Here is a 10,005-nt window from a genome sequence, read left to right on the forward strand (position 1 = left end):
ATAACAGAGGAAGTTCAGCCATTTCGTGCCGTAACTGTTAAATCATCATAATTTACGGAACTGATTGGGGGTTATCTTTGCATGCTGTGCTGCAAACCAGATAGCAACTCAGCAGCTGCTGCAGGAACTGCTGAGGCACAAGCTGGAAGAGGGATCCTGTGGGCAGCCTTGGGGGTGGTAGGAAGATCACTGTAGCCTTTCCATGCCAAGTCCCATTGCCCCATCCGTCAGCACTTGCATGGTCACCACAGAAAGGTCTAACAACAAAACCATGAAACCGTGTCAGTCAGAGGTGTAGAAGAAGCCCTGCAGCCTAAAACCCTAGTAGTTATCCTGGCAAAACCCTGGGTGCACATTGACAGCCACCTGCTTTTGCTGGCTCCATGCTGTTTCCAGCCATGGTATCAGGGTACTGATGAAAAAGGTTTGGCTGAATTACACAGCTTCTACAGGAAAGGGCTCTGCCAAGGTTGTGCCATGCTGAGAAGATGCCCTTCAGAGCCTAAATCCAGTGTGAAAAGAGAAATTGAAAGTGATTTCAAAGCTTGTCCCCAAACACATAGTCCTGCCAATCAGTCAAATAATAGGCTAGAGAAAGATTTTTTTACATTTTCTGTCCTCAGTAGAAGAAAAGAGACTGACTGTTTTCCTCATCTTCTTGGCCTAGCAAAGTTTATTCTTTAACCCTCAGACAGACACTCTCCTCCGAGTCTGGCTGAGCGGACTGAAAGTTGTGCTCAGATAGCTCAGTTAAAGAAAGGCATTGCAAAAGTCCTCATTAGTCTCTTTAAACCTTAGTTTGGGGTTGTCATGGGCAGCCACTGGAGGTGGCCAGAGCTGGCTCAGCTGAAAACTTTCCTGCAGTGAGAGTGTTCAGAGGAGAAGCTGTCACATGCGGCAGGTGAGTGATAATGCTGTTGTCCTGAGCCACAGATTGCTCTGCAAGAGGGTGTTTCTTCAGCTTCCCTGTCAAGTAAACTCATTGTCCAGGTTTTCAATCACTTTAAGCTTGAAACACATACACTGGCACATAACATATATAATTGCTATGTGCAGATGAAACTAGCTGCCTTAAAGGTTCCCACTTCGAACCCCAAGGATGCAATTTTTGCATCAGAACAACAAACCGAGAGCACTCACCTGACACATATTTTAAAGAAGATTGCATGCCTTATTGATATTGCTGGTTATATTTCATCTAAATATCAAAATCCCCAAATATATAATGTGTCAACCTTCAAGAAAATTATAAGGAGAAAATAACTTCCTCCTGCATCTTTCCTGATTCTGATCTAGAAGTGCCGGTCAGACCTCCGAGGAACTGCAGAGTGAGGCCTAATTCACTGATTCCTTCATTAAAATCTGTGCTTAGGTCTGGAGCTGGAGCTTTCTGATCTGTTTGGGTTTTTCTTGTTTGGTTGGTTTTTTGATAAATCATTGAAACTGCATGTGCTTACAGGAAAGAGTCATTTGGGTTAAATTTTTCAACTGTTTGAACATGTTAAGAAGTCCTGCTTCAACACTTCCTAATGAAAATATAATTAGAATAATTTTCTTCAAGCTTTGAATAGCTTCTCATGCAGAAATAGATAATTTCTGTTGTATTGAACTCTTGATAACAGCAGTAAAAGAGAAGGGGGTAAGTGTTACAAATCCAGGACTTAGGCAGTACAGTGTGTGGATGCGTAGGTGCCTGCACATTGCCTGTGTGTGTGCCATGACAGAGGAGGAAGGATTTTAGGCTGAGATATTTACCCAGTGGAGTTCTGAAATGCCTGGAAGGAAGAAATTCCATGGTTAAAGACTGCCTGCACCCAACCATGCATCAAACATCAGCCCTGCGTCTACTGCATGTAGAACTAACAGAGTGTAGCCCTGCAGAAAAATAACGATAAATGTGAGGCTTCATTTCAGCATTAAGCAAGAATGTGCTAAGGATGAGTGCCACGCGAGTGATATGACACTTTGAAGCACTGTCAGCAATTGTCAGTAATTTTTTGACAAATTTCCTAATGAGGTGTGTAGGTTCTTTTTAGGAGAAACAAGAGCCACAGTCCCCTATTCTTAAAACTGAAAGGTATGAGTATTTCAAAAAGACTCTAACGATCCAAAATATTTTACAGAGATATATTGATTTTGACACCAGTTTTGACACAAAGGTTTTCTGATATCCACTCAGTTCCAAAAAGAAAGCAAGACAGAGAAAGGGAGAGAGAAAGACACAGGATAAAAAATAATAAAATAAATAAAAAATGAGCTTTCCAATTGAGTCTTCTACACAATCAGTTAAGAAGCTTTCTTTCATTTTAGGGTAAGGTAGAAAACAAGTTTCCAATTCAGTCATGATTTAAGGATTTCAGATATAAGCAGCCCTATTTTTTCATTATCCATTCCCTCAACCTATTAAAAAATATGCTTTATTGGCTTGGGAAACTTTTTCTCTTTAAGTGGGGTTTGACATCAAACCCATTTATTTACCTGCAGAAATGTGTAAGGTGAGGGGAGGGAAATGGATTTTTTTTTAATAGAATTTGGGTGCATTTCATGCAGGAATCATGAGTTACAGCCCCAAGAAATTAAAAAAAGAAGTCCTAGTCAAATGAAAAACAGATTTGTGTGAACTAGCTTCTGCTGATGGATTTTTATATAGCCCTTCCTGTGATAATGACTCAAATGGTTTGAATACACCCATATCTTTCCCAGAATGTCTGGAGACTTATTGTCTGTTTGAGAAAGCCACACTGAAAGTGGCATTTGGGAAATAAAAAGAAAAGAAAAGAGAAAGAGAAGAGAAGAGAAGAGAAGAGAAGAGAAGAGAAGAGAAGAGAAGAGAAGAGAAGAGAAGAGAAGAGAAGAAGAGAAGAGAAGAGAAGAGAAGAGAAGAGAAGAGAAGAGAAGAGAAGAGAAGAGAAGAGAAGAGAAGAGAAGAGAAGAGAAGAGAAGAGAAGAGAAGAGAAGAGAAGAGAAGAGAAGAGAAGAGGAGAAAATAATTGTTTCTCAGGTTATACATGTTTTAAAATTGTGTTAAGGCAGTTTCTTCCCATGTCCCACACAGCACATGGTGCATTAGCTAACTCCTGTCACCCTCTTGCATGGGTCACCCTCACTCAGACAAGGAGCAGGCTGCTCAAATTGCTGCTACACACATCCAGTAAGTTGGTTGCTTCAAAGCTGTGCCAGACCACTTGCCTGCTGCTCCGATCTGCATCTTTGCATGTTTTCTGCAGAGTATTTAATTAGCAATGGTGCTCAGGGTTTGCTGAGAAGAAGGATGGGGAAGAGAAAGATGTGTTAGCGTTGTGTCAAAATGAAGGATTTAAGGAAGGGATGATTTAGAGCAAGCAGGGCTGGTTCAAATCTTCTTGGAATTGGTTCTCCCACAGGAGGTAGGAAGCAGAGAAAAGGGACAGAGAGAGGACAGAGCGAGGTGCAGAGCTCTCAGGATAGGTAGGCTTGCTGTTCATTTTGCTACCCCAACAGATCGTGACAAAAGGAGATAGTAACTGATGTTAGATGAAAGACGCCGCCTTCTCTTTCCCCGTCTCCTCTTCCACAGAAGAAACTACACAGGTGCCCATCTCTCAGCAGCGGCAACTCACCTGGTCCTTCAGGGCTCTGAAACAGGCAAAGCGCATGATGCCATTTTACCATATATGGATACCAAACACCCAATTTGACTGGAGAGACTGTCAGATGACGACTGGAAGAGGACATTTTACAAACGCTGTGTTCTCCTCTTCCACGTATCTGCTACCCCTCTGAATGGTTTAGGATCTCTCCCTCATCTCATATTTCAGGCAACCTCCAAACGGCCCAATTGCTTGGGACGCGGCTGTGATCTCTCACTCTTTCCATGCATTTGTGCGCAAGCCACAAGCAGAAGTCAAAACTGCTTCTCTAGGTGTGTGTTCTCTGCCCTTCTCATGCAAATCCAAACCGGAGGAGGCTCGTTCCCTGCCCTTGCAGGTTGGTTTCCTAACCACAGCAGTATACCTGCTCAACTCAGTGCCTTCATGTTTTCCCTGCTACATGTTTCCAAGTAGCTAAATTAAAATTAAAGACCTCTGTCTTCAGCTAAGTCTTTCTCACACTATGCAACACTCTTCTGTCTGTTTAATCTGTCACCAATATTCCTGTTTCCTCTCTTTCATTGTCTGGGACTTTGTGATGTGTTTTGCGTAGAAAGTGTCTCCTAAACAGAAAATGGCTTGGTTGATACTCATTGTAGAAACACATATGGACAAAAAGGCCAGAAGGTGACAGCTAGAGCCTTGGCCCCGTATCTGAATTGCAAGGTGTCATCTTCAGTGTTGCTGTGTGTCCACTACATAGAAAGAATAAACTGAAAATATGATTCACTGATCAGTTGCTCTGACATCTGGGATAGTACCATTAGATGCTCCTTTTTGCTTGCACTTTTACAAATACTTTTGTGTTAATGTCCTGTTTAATTTCCAATTTTCTTTGCTAAGCGTAAATTTCACTTGAATTTGAGTGTCAGTAAAAATATCATGTAGAGTTACATTTGCTCTGAAAGTAAGTGGTATTTATTTTTCTTTATTGTTCAAATAAGCCCTTTGACAGAGAAAATAAAGAAATCTATTTTCAAGAGTAAAAATTTTTTTTCAACAGTAAAATCAACTCGCATTTTTGATCTAATGGTCTATCAGTCAAGCCACTCTCGCTCTGAAGAGCTAGCATAGGAGATTTTGAATAGCTGATGATAATAAGGAGCAGATGGTCTTCCCTCAAACTTAAGTACACAAGCTAGAGAAGAACACAAAACTGCTGGCTAATATCCTTCCATTAAAAGCCAAGGCACTTTTTTCACTTGTGAAATTATGTCATACAGTTGATTAAATAATTTAAATCAAAACCAAGCAAGTAAACAAAGTAGTTCTTGGGTAGCACGAGTATCATAGATGCGATGGGAGGATTCAGTGTTGATTTGTTCCTCTCTCTCCACTGGCTGTAGATGACTATCTTAAGCAAACACCTAGTCTTAGATGGCAAATGAGATGCAGTGAATCCCTCACTCCTATGGGTTCTTTTTAAAATCCCACCTTTACTGAGTACACTGAGATAAACTAGGAAACTGTCAAGTGCTTCTGCTAAGTAGCTCACATTTTAAGAACAGAACAGTCCACACAGCCATTAAATGAACTGAATACCTTTGGCACCCTGGCCTCTTTTTCTGGGGAGAATGTCTTCTGCGTTTTAGTGATGTTATGTCCACATGTTAGCTTCCTTCTGCATCGACCTCTAACAAAACTGACTTGAAAAAAAGCTGTGATGGTTTACTCGTTTTGTGGATAATACACCTGCTAAATGCTGTGAAGGCACACTGCTGACTTGTGAGCAGCAGCTAGACTTACTTCCAGCCCTGCCATCCTTTTGTGCAAGCAACAGAGGTCTGTGCATTGGTGCAGTGCCACAGGACTGTGTTGTGTTTAGTAGTGCTGCAGAGCTCAGTTTTTACTGGAACCGTGTGTCTTTGAAACCTCATGGCAATGGCAAAACTCAGGTCTCCTGGATGAAAACTTTAAGCGCAATCGAAAAGTGTTAAAGTGACTTGAGGAACTGACAAGGGAAGAAAAAGAAGAGAATAATTACTCTTTTGACAGGTTTTCCACTGGACTGTTTCTCCTTGTACCCTTTTGGAAGGAAAATAAATGTCTTTTGGCCTCATCGTTTCTTATGTACTGAGTCCTAGGGTAACAGATCCTGGTGATGACTGTCCAGAGAGTTTTTAGCACCATTCAGATACAGAGGAAAATATATTCTCAAACAACAAACTTGGAATTTTAATTCCATGATAACTCTGTCACTGTGTGAAGGCTATCATTCAATTCTGAGGGCAAATTTCATGTCAGGAAACCAAACAAATAAAGGAAAACAAAAATCAAAGAAGAAGAGAGAGGCTTTCAGCAAATACTCCTATATTCTCCAGAAATAGGAAAGAAGAAAACAAATCTCACTCCTAACTGCTGTTAAAATCCCCATCTATTTTTCTGCTATTATTATTGAGTAGCGTCATAAACCTAACAGAGAAGGCAGTTTAGAAGGAAGCTAGCAAACTTAAAATAATATAACAGAGTTTGCATGGTCAGACTGAGGACTCAGAGCCAACGTGCCAATATGTCAGACCCCAATTTATCTCCTTTTCCATCTTGCTTTGTAGGATAACTACATCAGTTTGGACAATTCAGTTCCCCAGGCTGCACACAGCATGCTTCTCTTGGAAAGCCAAGAATAGAATTGGGATTCTTTATGATCAGCTCCCTACTGTGTACTAACAAGCAGCCGTGTAACATATTGAGAAGGTGTGTGCATGTCAAGCTCTTTCCCCAGCTGGATATAAAAATAGGAAACGAGCACCAAGACAAAAGCATAACAAAGATATCAGCAACAGTGGCCTAGAATGGTTTGTCAAATGTGTGGGATACATGATTCTTGCAGGACTGCTCTGCTGGTATGAAGGCACTGTGGAAGCTCTTGCTCTGGGAAGTAAGTCCGGTATCTTGACTGCAAGGTGTTGGAAATGGAGTGAAGGCGATATGGAGAGACTGAACGTCTCATCTGTTACGCTCGTAGCATTAAGAAGATGGAGAGTCTTTTCCCTCATTTCTTATTTCCATTCTTTTAGGCGAGGGATAGTCGGCACATATTCCACATTATTTGCAGCCATTAATTATAATTTTTTGTTTACTAATTTTATCCCTTTGCATCATCCTCTGTTCTGTCCGTATTTATCAGAACGCTCCCAGGAGAAAGATTTTAGTTCTGACAATGATTTTCAGTTTTTTGTGATACTTCCGCATGAATATTTCAAAGTACAGAATGTATTTTATGCTCTTTGAGACTTTGAAATAAAGCTTCTACATTAGTCAGATGTATTTTTCAGAGAGTTTTCATAAACATTTTTACCATATCTGCCAAATGTTCTTTGAGACTGTTCTTTGTGACATTTAGTTGGACAGATGCACGGGGCACAAGATTCATCTTTGGTCCCTGATGGAAACAACGTGAACCTTCCAGTTCATTTGTTTTGAATATCCTACAAATAATCTCTCTGTAGTAAACTTGTTTCTTCTAGCCTCCAATAAAATACGGAACAGAAGGATTTCCAATATGGAGAGAGAAAATTCATTTAAGAGGTCAAGATGTATTTAGCATGGTTACTTTGTTATTTCACTTAGCTTTGGGAACTAAAGGGAAGTTGTAGCGTACAGCAGTGGGAAAAAACTGTTAGTGTTCAGGGTTGGGTTGCAGCCACTTATTTTGAAATGAAACCATACTATTTTTCTCTAAAGCATTATTTAGTTAACCCATAATCTATGAACAGCAGAATTCCTCCAACAGTCCTACACGATCTTTTTCATGACATACATAGAAGAGATGTCTAGAATAGATTCAGTCCTGAAAAGAAAGCCCCAGGTTATTTTCACTGAACAGTTTTTATCATATATATTTTGAACATTATAGAAATATCTGACCCCTAATTCTCCTTAAAGAAGGAAATATCAGCTCCTTGGGACACCATCGTTATCTCATATCTCTGTAAAGAAAAAGATAAAAAAACGTCAGAAAAACCTGTGCCTCTACTGGAGCAGAATTTTTCCTGCTGAATTTCAAGCCATTTCCTAGCATCCAAGAAGCTGAAAGCACACTTCACAACTCTGATGTCCCTGTGACCTTGGTGGACTATAAAGACTTGGATGTCAGACTTTCAGCTGTGGAATGTAAAACTAAGCTGTTTGACAAACCACATCAGTCAGTGCCTCTGAACAGTGGCTCTAGAATCAGGACTTACCCTTTCCCTATTGAATGATTTATCAGAGTGGTAGAAAATATTGAGCTACTGCTTAAGAAATGCCAGAGGACACTGGACCCAGGAGGGATACATACATAATTCATGACACTGATCAACAATATTCATAGGGAACAGTAACTACTTACTTTTCCCACTTTTTTAGTAGACTTACATTTTATAAAAGGAAATTGCACAGTCACTCATCTTTATTCATAAATCCTAGGGCAGACAGTTTCTCAAACCCATCAGAAAAAATATACGTGCAAAGGTATGTTATGCACGTATTAGTTTCCAAGACCATGTGTATCCTGAACTACAGGGAATAACTGGGAGATGGGAAACAAAGGGAGGAATCTGCCAGTTCTCACAGGCACTTTGGAGCTGTAAAACCCAGTGTCTGCCACCATGAATCAGGAGTAGGTTTGTTTCTGCTTTCGGCTGTCAGGTTTGCAATACAAAAAACAAATCCATAACAGTGTCACTTAAAACAAAAAGAAAGCTCTAAATAAGCTGAACTAAATGACAGAGTGGTTATTCTCCACCATACATTGCTAGCCATGGTCATCAGATGCTATTTGGGTTTTTTTGCAGGGTGGAGACGTACCAGATTTAGGGTGATGGGTTATAGTAGGTTAGATCTGAAGTTCTACTGTTATTAACTTCTCTCTGTCACTAGCTACAAAGGGTGAGCTGGTTACCCTACTTCTGCATCCGCTGATATATTGACTATGTGGGAGCAAATAACATGTTTAAACACAGGTATATAATGCCAGTGCAGAGATTCTGGGATACCTTGCCTGACTTGCAGAAAAATTTGTCTCTCCTGTAGGTCCTGTGTCATGTTAACTGCTCTTACATTGACGCTTTGGACAGCTGAAGATGTCTGAGAAAGTACTAGACATCTAGATTTAGGTACCTGAATTGCTCTTTGTTTTTATTTTTGCATCGATTCCTTGCTTATAGTGGGAATAACAGCTGTGCCTCAAGGGCATGAAGTACTGAAATATCAGATTACTGAAGAAAATGCATGTGCCTTAGATCATGTCGTATGCAGCTCTTAGAGAATCATCTCTGCACTTAGAAAAGATATCTCAACAATACTTTGAAAAAAAAAGGACTAATGTTAAAACTTCAATAATTCATTAAAATCCAGGTTAAGTAAATAATAAACCATATAACTAAACGCCTAATCACCCAGCTCCTGATTCTTGTGACTCACTGTTTATTAGCTTCTCAATAAATTAATTTGCGTGACTTACCAAGCTAAATGCTTAAGAATAAAAAGGTTAATTGAAGGTTGGAGTAGGATACATTATTGAGTAGTTGACATATTGCCTTGATGTTATGAATAATCTGGAAGTACTTCAATAGAGTTGCAGCTGCTTTTCCCAAGTCTGAACTTGACCTGCAGTCTTTCTTCCGGAAGCATTGTCACTTCTTTATGTCTAATAGGGCTTTGAGTAATTTCTTTTTTTTTTTTTTTCCTCCCTTCTTAAGAATATGAACTATTAATAACATGAAGAATACATTCAGGGAAGAAAAAGCCAGAGCATATCACAGCTCCCCAAACCTATAATGTTTTGAAAAAAGGGAGAACAAAAAAAGTTAAACATCCATACCTGAGGTTGTTCGTTTGCATGCCAACAAAAGATAGTGAAGGAACTACAAAGAAGCTTTGGAATGAGAGGATTATTAGAACAAGAAGAATTTTGAATTAATCAAGACAAGCTTGTATAAGCAGACCCAAAATGCCAGAGGGTTTGGAAACTCTTCTTCTGTAAATGACTTCCTATCACAGACACTTTTTTGCAACTACTGTGCTAATGATGAGGGGCAGATCCTCAGCAGGTTTTATTTGTCAGAGGTCCAACAGAGGTAATGCAAATCACACTGAGTATCTATCCCTCCATTTTGTGCTATTTCTCCGCCTCACGCAGCTTCATCTCCTTTCATTTTTATGATAAACAGGACCTGAACTCTGCTGAGCCTCACAATTCTGCATCTCGTTGATGACTCATTAAGATTTTATCATTCCAGTGATATGTTATTGAACCCAGTTTCCTTAGGGGGCTGGTCTGGTGATTACAGGAGTAACCAGTGACTGCTTAATCACCCACTTCATTATATTCATATTAATAATAAATACCAGGAGGTAGACAGTTATAATTACATTGCTAGTTTAGGAAGACATG

The sequence above is a fragment of the Gymnogyps californianus genome, chromosome 1 (genome assembly GCF_018139145.2).
Source record: "Gymnogyps californianus isolate 813 chromosome 1, ASM1813914v2, whole genome shotgun sequence".
Classification (NCBI taxonomy): Eukaryota; Metazoa; Chordata; class Aves; order Accipitriformes; family Cathartidae; genus Gymnogyps; species Gymnogyps californianus.